The sequence below is a fragment of the Pyxicephalus adspersus genome, chromosome 1, assembly GCF_032062135.1.
Source record: "Pyxicephalus adspersus chromosome 1, UCB_Pads_2.0, whole genome shotgun sequence".
NCBI lineage: Eukaryota > Metazoa > Chordata > Amphibia > Anura > Pyxicephalidae > Pyxicephalus > Pyxicephalus adspersus.
Genome location: NC_092858.1, coordinates 112,139,149 through 112,154,438, shown reverse-complemented (window position 1 = coordinate 112,154,438; position 15,290 = coordinate 112,139,149). Strand labels below are relative to the sequence as shown.

Genomic DNA, 15,290 nt, shown 5'->3' with positions numbered 1-15,290 from the left:
AAAACTTAGACAAAGTCGCGGGCCAACCTTGAAATTTATTGATTCATTAGATATAAACCCTTTTCCTATGGAAACAAGGAGGTTTTGCTTTACATTCAATCTGGAACAAGCTTATAATAGAGAAGGAGGCATAAATATTTTTTTTTTAAAAAATCTTATGCTTCTTTCTCTATTTCTAGCCTTCTTAGTTAAATTTGAATGGTAACCTTTTTGCACAGGCTAACAATAATAATACCAATATTCTTCTATGAAAATCCAACCATTCAAGTCCATGCTTTGGAGTAGCAAGGAAAAGTACAGTTATGGGGGAGTGCTGGAAATGCCAGACGCAGGCAATGCAGAGCTAAATCTTATGAGTGGCCTGCCGCTGAAACTCCCTCTTCATTGAAATAGCGCCGCTACTAAAATTCCCGACATTATTTGCATCTATAAAACAGTCCAATTCGGGGCCTTGCATAGGCAGAGAGTCCCCTGGTCTATAGACACGAGTGATGCTGGCAATTGTAGTAGCGGCACTATTTCAATGCAGCGGTGGGCCAGCTGCAGTTCATATTTTGGATTCTTTTGGGGGTCAAATAGGACGTTGGGGCCAGTGTTTGACACCCCTGGCCTAAGGCGTATATGCTGTTCACTTAACAAAGTAAAAATCACTCTTAAAGTACATTTGCATAGCTTAGTGAGTGAGTTGAAGATCTGCTTGCTTCAACCATCTCATCTTTGCAAGCAGTCAAAAAATCATGTTTTTTTGTTTTGTTTTTTTTACAATTTCTTGCATATGATTGGGTATTCTTTCCTCACACTCACTGAACTAAATGAACTGTCCCTTCGTTAAAACACAGACTCCTTTAGTAAACCAACACCAAAATGTCTTAAAAATCCTCTATCTCCCATTACACTCACCTATTTATTAAGGGAAAACAAAGCACAGCACACTTCTGTTGAATAGAACTTGGTGTTAAGGGCACACCTAGTTGCAAGCTTGGGATTATGCAGGGCAAGCACTCTCAACAGTACCCATAAAAACTTGTAATCCAAGGGATGCCAACACCATATGATCCAGCCATGTCTGGACAGGTTTCAGGTAAAAATGTTGTTTATGGTTCTGGCTAAATTTTACTTATAAGAAAACAACCATGTATGCTTACATTATTAATTAGTTGTATGGAATATTGTGACAAGCAATCCAGACTGCAGGCTCATGCAATCCAGACAAGCAGCAAATGTTTTTCTGTTTGTTAAATAAATAAAAAAAGCATCTAAATTTTGGGGCACATTTTTTAAACTTTTATTTCTTTTTGTACATTTTGCATAAACTGCCCAATTCCTATAACAACTGCCCCTAACCGGAATTAAAATGATATTGCTGGAAAGTTTTTTGTAAAAGAATACTGTTGAATGCCACATCATTAAAGAGAAATATTCCTATAATGCCTTCTGAGAAAATTTCAGGAGTGACCCCTGTGCCCCTTCTCCTAGTAGTTTCTTTTACCATCCTATATACCGTTAATGTATCTGTAGCAGCAAAAAGGGTCAGTGAGAGGAACCACTGACTGCAAAGAAGCAGCATGGGTAGTGGGAGCAGTAAATTTTAACTCTCTTATTGCATTAGTACTACTCTATTGTACTCTTCTGTAGATAAGCAGCATGTTGTATTTTTTTAAATACTATGCTGTGGAACCTCAGGCAAAACTTACCTTGTAGGCATGATTTACTTTGCTCTGTGAAAGTCTCTTAACTTGAGCCTTCTAACTGCATTATTATAATAGATTTGCAACAACATTACTACTATTAGAAAGAGAACCATATTTAAATATAAGTACCTAATTTTTTTTTTATAATATGCAGCCTGTGCACACCAGAAGGTTGCCACACTTAGTTCCTTATAATGTAAAGAGACTTTTGCCATGATGTAGGAGAACAGTGTAACTCTTCCTGTCAGATGAGCTGATCTTAAAGCGGAACTAAACTAAAAATAAATCACACTTACCTTTAATTCCGCAGATCCGTTGATCCATCAAGAGGTTTTCTCGATAAGGGCCTGTGGTGTCCTGGTATCCTCCTTTGACCCGAAGTGGAGGAAGGGCCGGGCGCTGCCATCTTCTTTAATCTTCTCCCTTTTTCTTCATACATCACTGCGCATGCATGAGATCGAATTTTTTTTTCTCTCATTAAAGAAAAGGCTCCTTCTGCACATGCCCATGACTGGACTTGCGCAGAAGGAGCAGACAGGAGCCTACCGGGATGCGTGACGTAGGTATCCTGTGGGTATCCTGGGCGACAACTTTTACTATATATAAAAGGGTTGTCTACCCTTTAATGTAAAGCAAAAATTTTGAGTTTAAGTTCGCTTTAACTAGCAAAACAATTTTTTTTTGTACAAATTTACAGCTTTTCCTCTGAATAGGTTATGATCTAACCATGGATAATAGCGTCTACCAGCCCTAACAGTACTGTGAAATAGGGGAACTTAGTCTTTTTCCACAAATGAGGACAACTGGAAAGGTTGTCTTGCTTTCCGATGACAACCGTCATAGGAAGTTAAGGGAATGCTCTCTCACAGTGACACAAAAATATAAAGAAATTCCGTTTAAAGGTTCAGTCACTTATCAAAAGTTAAGGTGTGTTGACGTCATGCATCTAATCATGTACAAGGGGGGTACAGTTTTTTTTATAAAATCCACTGCACGCGATTGGGTATTTAGAATGAACAAAGTTTAGTGACCATTATCTTTGCTATATAAGCAAATGTGAGTAAATCGTAAGCATAGGGCCCGATTTAAATAAAGCTATCCAGGGCGGAAGAGGATACACTTTCATCAGTGAAGCTGGGTGATTTAGCAAACCTGGAATGGATCTGGTCCAGGATTCAAAACATTTGCTAGCAAATGACATTAAAGAAATTCATTCCAGGTTTGCTGGATCACCCAGCATCACCCTGATTAAAAAAAAGTATCTCATCTCCAGCATTGGAGAGCTTTAATAAATCAGGCCCATAAACTTGCATAGTGAGAATATACACAACCATTGCGTAAGACTGCAAAGTGAGAAGCAAAGCCTACATATGTAATGAGCAAATATGGTAACAACCACATATTTAGTTACATAATACACATATTAAACAAGAACATAGTTTTTTAAACTGACACACTGAAGCTGAACTAATAACAAAAAAATATAACAGTTAAGTTTCAGCTTTGTTATCACTATTATCAATATTTTGAAATTGTACCTTTAAATGTGATTGTAGTGTTTTTAATTTTGCAATGAAATTACCCAATGTAATCAGCTTAAGGATCAATAAAAAACCAAAACATAAGTATATAGAAATAACTATTTCTTAGTATTTTAGTGCATAAAGCACCACACAGTAAAAAAAGCAGACAAGCACATTTTGTTTCTGACTCTGATAGAAAATTCATTCTTGATTCTCTTAGTTAAAGTTATCCTTTATTTGTGAACAGATTTGTGTTCGTAAAGAGTATGTTTGGTGGTGGATAACAAAATGTATATTGTGTTCCATAATACTAATTCTCTTAAAAAACACTGGGAGATATTACAAGCAAATCATTTTTTTCTGTTTAGCAAAATTTAAATTAGACCACAGTAAAAAGGCAGAGAAGAACAAAAGTAGAAATAAGTCTAAATGCAGAAATTCTTGGAATGAGTCCCAACAGGGTAAACAGAGAAGAAAGCGCAGTCTACATCCTGTCCTATACCTTCCACCTGTGTGTACATACTACCTCCAAAAGTTATATAGAAGCATTTGCAATTTTAAAAGGATGTTGCGATGAGCCATTAGTAATATTTTAAATAGACGACTGCATCACGTCAACATTGGGATTCCATGAACAATTAGGTTGATTTACTTAAAGAGTATACCATTGTTATCCTGGTTTAATGATAAAGTTATGTTTCCTTCAATCATCCAATCATTTTTTTTCTTGCACATAGTAGATCAACCCACTTTCTTCTAAACTCTTCACATGCATATATGAAGGTCATTAGCTCTAGGAAATGACACTCAAGAATAAGTTCTTGGCATGGACCCATATATACTCTAAGGAACACTCAGGTGGGCACATTAAACACCGGCAAATAAAACAAAGACTGTTGATCCAGGGAACATCAACTTACCTCACAGGATCAGGGAGAATTTTTATTCCCCTGCTGGAGAAACTTGAACAAGGCATTAAAAGTTTTTTTAAGCCTTCCTCTGGTTAAACTACGTTTATGGGGTTTTATCTGGGACATGTTTTTTTCCCTAGTGGTTGAACTTGATGGACTTATGCCTTTTTTCAACCTAAATATCTAAACTAAAACTTTGTGACCTAGTCACAAAGGAACAAATAGAATAGCAGAATTTCTGGACTACAGAGCACAGCACTTAAAATATTGCAGAGCATTGTGAAGCTATTACTAATTCATAAAAATTACATTACCCTACATTTTCAATGATTTTGAATGCCTTTATTGCTATAGGCATTAATGGCAATGATCAGTAAGCTATTTGGAACTGGCTGTGGCCTTTACAAACTTGGTAAATGAGGATCACTTTTGTTTCTAAGTAGAATAATTGTAATATATATATATATATATATATATATATATATATATATATATATTAATATTTTTTCAAACTTTGGTGTAAAGAGAAAAGACACATATGATAGCATGAAACAGTTCAGGAAAGGAAAATCCTACATATTTTATAATAAGGAAAATAAAATGTGAAATAACACCAAAGATGCACAAAATGTTAAAAAGAGATTTGTTTGTACATGTACATTTGTTTAAATCTCTCTGCGTAAAAATATAAACCATATGTCAGATAGCATATATAATAAAGACTAACCCTAGGGTCAATTCTTAAACAATTATGTTGGTTTGCCCTACCTATAAGTATTACCACTGGAAATTGGTTGAATGTGTTAATACCAAAACCCCATTCTGCAGTTATGTTTGGGTAAAGCTGTGCACTTATTCTCATCAAAGCTCTGACCTCTCATGTCTTTTAGTTTCCTGATAAAAGATTGAGGTTTTAAAATTGTTTCCCACCTACTTCCTGTAAATGTTAAGTCCTGCCTTCTCATGTAGTGACATGATTCCCAACATAATGCAGGGATATTATGGGATAAGCAAACTAAAATCAGCTGTAAGGCTTCTAAAATAACCTGCTAATCCTAAACTGACTGGCTTTCATTATTTTCTATTCTGAATGTAAGAGAGATATACAGTTTCCAATTAGAAAATTTGTTTAGAGATATGTTGTACTGAAATTATTCTTCTAACAGGAGTTATTTGTGCTTGGCACATATGCAGACATTTTTTAATTCATCCCTATCTTTATCTGCACTTCTCAAAACCCAGCATGCTTTAAAGTAAGCTCAGGACTGTAAGTATGTCATTCAGAGCATACTTTTAATGTGCTTAAGTTTTTAACATTTCTTTATGGTACCCACAGGGATAAATGCAATTTACAGCAATACCATCAGCTATCCACTCTTCATATATGCCTAATTTTAACTGAATTAAAAGACGTAGATCCTGCTAAAAAACAGCTCTCCTTAAACGTGCTATGTGTTGTATTGGCTTTAGCATATTCAAATGTAAGTTAAGATATATATTAAGTCAACCTGACCATATTTTTGTGTATTTTTGTGTACAGTAGAGTAGGGAATAGTAAAAAGTTCAAACTCATGTCAGGTTTGAACTGAGGAGATTTCCCCTAAACTCCAGTCACATAGAATCCCCCTTCAAACAGTTGTCACTGGAGCAGGTGTCTTAGTATAAAAAATACCTTCAATTTACCCTCATCATTTATCTTTTTTAAAAAATCTTAAATTTTTTCAATGGCTGCTAAGATAAACACAGAGAGTAAATCTGCCAGCATGGACACAACCAGCAATAAAAACCTGACAGGTGTGTACACTGTAAATTTTTTTTTGATAAGCATCGAATATCTTCTAACGTCAGAGGATCTGTTAATGTATACTTTTGAAAGAAATTGATTGTAAACTCTTATAGATAATACATTTTCACCAAAAATACAGTTCTATAAATATCATAAGCTGTTTCAAATAGGGTTGTCCAATAAATGGTATCATATAAAATAAAACCTAGATAATAAAAAAAAACTAAGAAGGTATACATGAAACAATTTATAATTACATACTTTTTACACCACAATTTTTTTACAAAGCCCTTTGTTCTACATATTCAACCAAATATTTTCAACTGCACATATTGAAAGTGAACAAAGCATGCACATTACTTATGGGATCACATTACTTATGTAATAATTTTGCAAGTAGGGTTTTAAAGAGATATCGTTTTAAAATAAACCAGCAATACCTACATTAAAACAGAATCAGATTTATTTAGTAAAGCTATTTTGGAATCTTTAAAGGTGAGGACTTGAGGCTCCTATGGTTAACCATAAAACATTTTTTGCTTTTGCCAGTGAATAAATTGGCCCTTATGTTACACTTTAAAACATCCATAAGTAGATATGCTGAATGTGTTGGAAACATTTGGGCATTCATCTTGCCATATTGTTCTATTAGCATGAGACAAAGCACATATTTTCTAAATTATTTCATCATCTGTACTATAAAGGGTCTATTGATCCCATTAGTTGAACAGTACATACATTAATTAGACAGCCTTATCCCCAGCTCTGGTCTGGCAGTTCATTTAGTGCACAAAAAAGACAGTATATGAAGTGTAGAGTGAAACAGATTGTAAGAGGAATGTCAGGTATCTGCTCTGGAGCAGCTTTATGTATTTTGAGACACAAGACAAGTTATAAAAGTAGACATGACAAAGACAGGGATGCAACATGCAGACATAATAGACACAAGCATAATGCACACAGGGATGGTGTACAAGGACAGGATGGAATAGAGACAAAAAACAGATGTGCAGCCAATATACAAAGACAAAATACAATATGCAGAGACAAGACAAAGATTTATAGATACAATGTGAAGAGATAAGATACAGAACAAATATGTTTAACTTCCATTGAATTTCTTAACTTTTAGAGCAAAATGAACTGGGCTACTTTAGATTGAAGGTTTTCATTGCACAAAATCAAAAACACAATACCAGATGACTTTAAAAGGGACAAGATAGAAATTTAACAATTTGAAGTTTAAGGACAAAAAAAAAAAACAAAACAAAAGAAAAGAAATAAAATATAAAAATTACACAGTTAGGGTACATATCTTTAAGCTTTTCTTCAATTAAAGTATTGGATTAAAATTAGATTTAGGTTAGTGTAAACTTTTCAGTTTTTGTTTCTTAAGGATTAATGTAAGAAAATGAGCAATGACATTGCATAGAGCAGCTTTAAAATTATTTTAAACTGTCAATCCCATGTCATCCTTTATTGCATGGGTTCTATCAGTAAAAATTCACATAGCACAGGATAACCAGATCATGTTATTTAAGCATACTGGTCTCTTTCCAGTGAAAATTAGGATGGCTCTTTACTGGCAAATATATATATGTGACCTCATTTCTTTCAATGTTGAATATTTTTTAATCACATGGTTATACCAGACATTTTTTTGCATTACCCTGGAATGTATGCCTAATGAACGGCCTACCTCTACGTGAAAAGGAGTGAAAATTTGTATCTAATGCTGCAAATAGAATTGTACCCAAATTTACCCACAAATGTCAACAGACCAATATACATTTCTGCAACTCCCCAATTGTGGATGAAAACTGATACCAAATTAATATTCCATGTTATACCAATAAAGCCCTGTTTATTAGGGATCAAAAATCCATATAATGTGTTCTGTCTATGGGAATAGATCTAAACCCTTCAAAGTAATCCAGGTGACCACATTTAAAATAACATATGACCATTCTAACAATACAAATACCAATAAATAAAAATGTTTACAAATATCAGTTCCCATTTTCATTTGGATGGGAAGTGTTCCCTGCTACAATTAAAAACACCTAATAACAGATATTGGCAGTACATACAAACTTTAGCATTCATCACTGTATTGCAGATACTGTTGTGAGTAGCAGTAGCATTGTGAGGATTCATTATCTATCAAAAAGCTTCAGTTTGTAAAACTCTGAAAAGCAGTACGGTAGGTATCAAATAGTCTATAATGTCCACCATGTGTTGCTGTCACAATATTTACAAATAGCAGAACATCAGTTATTTCTGTAAAAATAAACAGGTACAATAACCAGGCATTAGAGTTTTATTACAATAAAAAGAGATATGTGGTTATAGATATTAGCATTAGCTCACAATACATTTTATTATCTTGCATGCTTAAATGATTTTTAAAAGAAGACAATATTTCACATATGTCACTTAACATTTAATTTATTATTTCTGCATTCCCTATGATGCAAGCACAGTGTAGGAATAATTTTAAGATGACAAAATCTTGTACAACAATGATGACAAATATTAACTAATGTTAGGAAACTTCAATGGGGTACCTAACAGGAGCCCCAATTTAATCAACAGATACCTTTGTTGCACGATAAGATGAGTGAGACAGATCAGCAGGTTGTTTTTCATTTGAAAAATGTTAAAAGTTAAGCTTACAAGATATGTACATACACAACCCTGTATTAGTACCTAGGAAAAATATGTATATCACCATGTGTAGTGTAGCACAAATAAAAATGATTACACATTCAGTCTGTAATGCTATTGTAAATCTGTGCTAGACACTCAATGAAAACCATTTAATGGAAGCTGTTAAAAATATTGCACAACGTCATTGTCATCCAAAAAAAAGAATAATACAATACAACTCTGTGGCCTTAAAATAAAAAAATATATATATATACCAATATAACAAACCTAAAAAGCCTGTTACTGTATTTTTTCAGAGAATTGTTATCTAGTCTAAATATCAGGTGATTAATTCCTATATACTGTTCTCAATGTAAACTTCCATGGGTTTTATTCTGAACACTAATATCATAAATTATTAAATTTAAATTTGTCTTTTCTACTAAAGTTTTATCCAGTTAAGTCTATTCACTAACAAGCTGCATTTAAAATGTCAAGAATTTATATTTTAGGTTCACGTCATGGCAGACAAAATGGCCAAAAACAGTGTATCATGGTTTGAGAAACATGTATAGTAGCAATGCCTCCCTGGTACTCATTTTAAATTGCTGGCAGTTAGGTCTTTCTCTGCACAGTTTTACCAGGTAACATATTAAAGCAAGAGATAAAACAGTTACATTTTTCAAAGCACACATTTTGATTTAGGCAGTAAATAATTACCAGTTAAGTTACCCACAGCAACTAATCAGAACCAAATCCATACTGATGGATGTTACAGACTTTTTATTATTATTTCTCAGGGGTTGCTGTAGGTCACAGGACATTCCTCCGTGTACTGAATAGGCTGACTTGTGTCCAAGAATGTGGCACGAACCAGTAAAAAACATGCAATGTTATATAGTTTCATAGGAAATAAGTGTAGCGCTGACAGGATCACCCACGCAATGTCACATTTGCTACAGAATATGCAACTGTGGTGGCCTCACTGCACACACTTGGATTTTAATGGCACATTTCCTGCCTCATTACACACTAAAGTTATGGGGTCTGGGAGCCGCTGCTGGGTGACTATGCAGCATCATGCCTCCCTCCCTTAGGACATACAGGTCTCAGCTGTGCAAATATCCCATCCTCACCCAAAAACGACATCCTTGTCCTGACAGGGACACGCAGCTGGTTTCTCTGGCCTTGAAAGAGTTATACATACATAACCGTTCCTCTGGTTTTATTCTTCTTTGCTCTTTACCCCTAACTCAGATGGAGACATGTACATGTGCATGTAGTTTTTAAAGCATGTTCAATCATAGCCTATGTATTGACTTGATGATAACTGAGCTACGTTTCACGCAAGTCCTGCAGAATTACCTTCTGCAAATTTACACTGTCATTTCATGGACCTCGTTTGTTGAGAAAGCCAACTTAACATTTTTTGATTAAATTATCAGTGAATTATTACATATTAGTTAACATCCCTAAAAAACAACTTATTTAGGAAACATTTAGGAAATGGTAACATGTAATGTTACATTTCATGACACATTGCCAATGCATCCAATGCAACAGGTGTTTGTCTACACAGAAAAAACAAGTAATTTTATAGAATATAGAGCAAACAACAAATATTGAAGAAAAATTCTAGAAATTAAATAACATGCTGCCTTTAAGGTGGTCTTAAAAACAAACATATTGACTAAAATATTGACTGCTATGATAATAAAAATATAAAAAAATTGTGCTGCCTAATGGATCATACTGAAAGATTAGGAAAACCCTAAATTTTTGCAACTTAAATTAAATATGTAAGCTAGACAGTGTCACATTGCTTACAATATTTTTGCAATCTATGTAATCTTCAGTGTTCATAACTGTACAGGACAACCGAAATATATGGTAATAGATGGGTACCCAGATACTGAAAGACAGTATTACTCAGGAGCCTTGAAAATTGTTGAACCAGTGTGGAACAGCCATATATTTGTTTCAGTGTCAAGCCTTATAAAGCACAGGGTACAAATAGAGAATGGTAACAAGCACAGTCTTAACCAGGGCATGTGAAACAAAGCCGAATGAGTTTCTATGCTTTCAAATGCAAAAAGAGAGATTGAAAGACATGGGTGGTTTACAAACTTTCCCTTTTACTCATTACTAGACAATGATTTTAGTACCAACATATCCAGGTCTTTCTTATGCAAGAATGATATGTATCTCTTTTAGGTAATCATTTTGTGAAGTTGAAATCTTTTTTTGTCACAGTTCTGTAGTTATTAAACTACTGATATAAATAGTAATGTCTGCTTTATCAGTCTTAGAAAAAAAACTGAAACGCATGCCAACAATGACATATTCAAAACAGTTGTCTGTCATCAACATCCATACCAAAAACATAAGTTTTGCATACTTGTAAAAATACCAACAGAATAGTTGGATTTTTAGATTCCACCTGCATTTTTGGTACAATATTGCAAGCAGCGGGGGCCTAAAACTTTCAGAATTACACAGATTTAATATGTGAGCCTACTCTTTTCACATAAAGGAGATAATAATAATAATAATAATAATAATTTCCAAAACTCCAGGCTCATAAATTACAACTTTTTACCTATTTCGTTTTTGCATACTATTTCTCCCTGAACCTGCCTCAAACATTTCAGTATCTTGCAAGCTAATTTTCCCCTCTATACATACTAATACTAGGGTAATATCCAAAGTCAACAATAGTTAATAAGTATTACATTTTCTTTTGAACAAAAAAATCACCAGGTAGAGAAAGTTTCACAAACATAGGGAAAGAAGGGCAACTTGTATAAATTAACATATCTGTAGTAAAATGTGTTTGGATTTTTCCTTTTGGATAGTGAGACCCAATGCAGTATGATGTCACACATCATACATATTGTCACACATCATATGAAATGTGTCCATCTAGCAAAAAAAAATTGTTTCTTTATTGTAATGATTTTCTCTAACTCATACATGTAATGATTAACCTATGTACAAACAAAGGTATGCATGCTAGTCATCCTGACGACAGTATACAAACAAAAGTCACACAAGAGGCTTTCTAGGAAGAAATGAGCACTTTGGTAGCATGGCCATAAATGAAGGTTGAGCCAGCAAAGGTCAGACAGAGGTGGCCAGAAAAAAAATGTCCCACTTCAGAAGAAAACTAAAAGGCTGCCCATACATGGCTCAATAGTATGCAAAATTTAAGATTTATTATCTTAACATCAATAAAATATTCAGAAGTTAGCAAACAGTAACATATATGTATGACTTTTTTATATAATCAATGATTGGTTTTTCAAAATCTCCACTGTAAATGGTATTACAAACCTTCTAATTGGGACTATTCATAATATAATAATGTACATAAAAATGAGTATCAGTAGTCTGTCTTGTGCAGCTATCTACAAAAATTACTTCTCAGCCTGTTGGAAAATCATTCTAGTAGTCATCTGATATTTTTAACAATCTCAGATGGGTGTTTTTTTAATGAAAAACTTTGGCTGCCATTTAAATTGTCTCAAACTCATTAAATCTTTTTTTTTTTAAATATGTCTATGTGTGGACACATTAGGTATTGTTTTAATTGAAAGTTTTAAAAAAGTGGTGCGCGGTTAGATTTAAAAAGTTGAGCAGAAGTCATAGATGTACGTGTATGTATCAACAGATGCATCTTCTAAAAGTGAACATGTGCTAATAGGGTTGTGTCTGACAAAAGATGTAACAAAAGCTTCAAGCAGAAAAAAAATCTACCAGTTGGGAACAAACAGGCTTATAGTAATGGTCTTTGAAGAGGGGGCCCTGAGGCCACACCAATAAATGAGTACACTAAAAAAGAGTGCATAGTTTGATCTGCAGCTTTATATGTTAATGCAAACGATGTTGGCATTTGTTCTAATAACCGTGTATATTTTGGCATCTAGATTCCCAACATATATCCATATATTTACATACCAAGCACACACTCCACAACACCCACACAGATAATGGGAGCAATCATTCCCTGATTACTGTCACCTCGTTAGCACATGGGAAAGTGACAGGCAAGTCTCACAAGATTTGCCCTAAACCCTAGTCAGGAGATAGTTTTCACCAGTGCTGCATGAAATCTGGCACATCAGACAAAATCACTGGCTGTAATAGTTACAAAGGAGGTTTAAATACTAGTTTACACGCTACTCTTCACCGCTACTACAAAAGAAACATGTCTTTGATTAAAATACAGAATATTTGTGTATAATAGTTCAGCACTGTGTTTTATTATTTACAAATAGCTGGGAGAATACACTAAAATATCTCTGCCTATATTCCACAACCACATCACATGGTGAGGATGCTTGATTTTCCCTATAAACAAAACCCACACCAAGACTATCATCATTTGTTGGCAACGTATAACAAGTTGACAGGATGGGCAATAAATACATGCCATGTATATTACCATAACAAAAGATTCAGCAGGCTTCCAGGGGAAAATAATGTGGCCCATTTACCATCACTACTACTAAACTGTTTACCAAACTTCTTGAGGAGTTCAGGCATGCATTGCTGCGTTCTAGTGATGCATAAAAAGACTGCTTTTACACCCAAATTTCCAAAAACCACAACAAACAAAATCTTTTATCTCTACATATGCTCTTAGTATTGATTAGTGAATGAGTGGGGGGGGGGGGGGGGGGTATTAAGGACAATGATTTAAATAACATTAACGAAATAAGTAAAGTAGGTTTCCAATAGGATTTACCTCTGGACACGTTCCAAGTATCTTCCTATGAACGATCTGCCACTGACAGAATCCATGCAACGTTTAAGAACATCAGTAAAACTTGTGCAGAGACCTGAAGTTTGTGATGCAGGGAGTCCCAGCCCGCATAGGCGAAGCGAAGTGTGAGTGCGTGCGAAAGTGTGCGTTTGTGCCCCAGAGCGGAGAACAGGTGGAAGACTCTCCAGAACACAGCCACAAAGCACTTGAATATCCCCTCCACACGACCACGGAAAACTTGAGAGCACGGGGGAGCTCGTCCTCCCTTCTTCAAGGCAGAGAGTGACTGGATTCAGGAACAGCAGAAAAAAAAACTTCTTCCTCGCCCCCCCACCGCGATACTACAAAGACAAGAGCGGAGCAGCACCTCTATCTGCTCAGTGCCCCCTCCCCTCCCAAAACACACACAGACAAAAAATTCAGACAATCCTTTCTCGGCCCCCTCCTCCTTCTCTGCAAGACACCAGCTCTGAGACTGAAAGCAAAGGCAGGCTAGGGAAGAAGAAAAGATTGGCTCCTCTCTTTAGGCACGAAATCTGAGCCGCCTCTTCACATCTCAGTGCACACGCGGATTCAGTCAGGGCTTATTCACAAAAAAAAAAAAAAATCACCCCCTAGAAGCAGCTCACTCTGCCGGCTCGGAGGACGCTTCCAGCCCGCTTTTCTTCTGCCACTCCTTTCTTGTGGCCTCCTACTGACTGCACATTTGCAAAGGGGGGGGGGACGAAAAGTTTCAACATGTTTTGTTTGCTGTTTTATTCCTTGTGTGTGTGTGTGTGTGTGTGTGACAAATCTTAAAGCTAGCACCTCAAAGACTAGGTTTGGGAAAGTGCACATGGTGAAAATCGAAGTCTAGCAAGTGCTCTTTTATGGAACCAACAGCAACTTTCCAAATGCTATTTCACCGAGGGCTAGAATGCATTTTACTCTTATCGTTTTTGTTGGAGCAATGTTCTGAGATAATGAATTTCCATCACACGTGGTAGTGAAATTTTTAATATACATACCCCATACTTTCCATTTGTCCCTGATTTGAAATGACTGTCCTTCTTTCAGATTTAAGTCCTCCTTCTGTCCTTTTCAGCTGGTCCTCTTGTTGGATGGATTTATACACCTCTATAAAATGTTCTGCTTAACCGGTTAAAACGTGTTATTTTACTCTAAGCTTTTTTTATACAGCCAGTAAATTATTCCATGTGTTATTTTGAAAAGCTAATATTAAAGAAATGTATTTGTGAAAAAAAGCATTTCGCAGTTTTACTTTGCAAATTAATTTTTGTGTTCGAACAATGCAGGAATGGTTGGGGTGTGACTTTGTGATGAAGACCTGTCTACAAAAGATGGGAGGTATGATTCTACATATATATTTAACATTGGCAATGAGTTTTGTTAATATAGTAGATTAATGAAATGAAAATATGTACTTAAATGTTTGCCTAAAATGTATGTAACCCCTAGTACTGAATTTCTCTTTTTCTAAACATTTTGAGCAGGCTGGATCATTATTGCACAGGTGATGTCTGTTAACAATTTTTGAACTTCACATCTCTGGCATTTTTGCCCAGGCCTTCTGAGCTTGGATTTGTCAACCATCTTCATTAGCCAGATTGGATTGGCATAATTCTTGCACATCAGAATGGGTTTCTTCATTTCTGGCAGCTAAAAATACTGAGATTGTATATTAAGCTGTGCAAAGAAAAGATTGCAAACAGGTAAGTTTATTTTTAGCAAAAGGGGTATCACCTGTCCCTTCTGCAATAAGAAACCTGCCTGTTATTTTTTTTATTTTTTTAACTTTGGTGGTGCTTTAAAAGATTATGTCTTCTCACGTTTGTTTTTTTATTTTCTACATTTCGTTCCACTTTAACTTCCCCCTTTGGTCTGTTAATATTACCAATGGAATCATTTTGTTATATCAGTCATTTTGTTAAAACAGTCTGTTGATTAGAAATTAACTTTAGTCCT

General features: G+C 35.1%; 1 protein-coding gene across 1 annotated transcript in view; it reads right to left on the bottom strand.

The window, feature by feature from the left end:
- Window positions 1-14,005, bottom strand: part of FOXP4 (forkhead box P4) — a 52,120-nt gene extending 38,115 nt beyond the window's left edge. The window contains exon 1 of the mRNA XM_072423825.1: window positions 13,308-14,005. The gene's annotated coding sequence lies outside the window, so the exon portion shown is untranslated. The remainder of the gene's footprint in view (window positions 1-13,307) is intronic.
- Window positions 14,006-15,290: the final 1,285 nt, after the last annotated feature.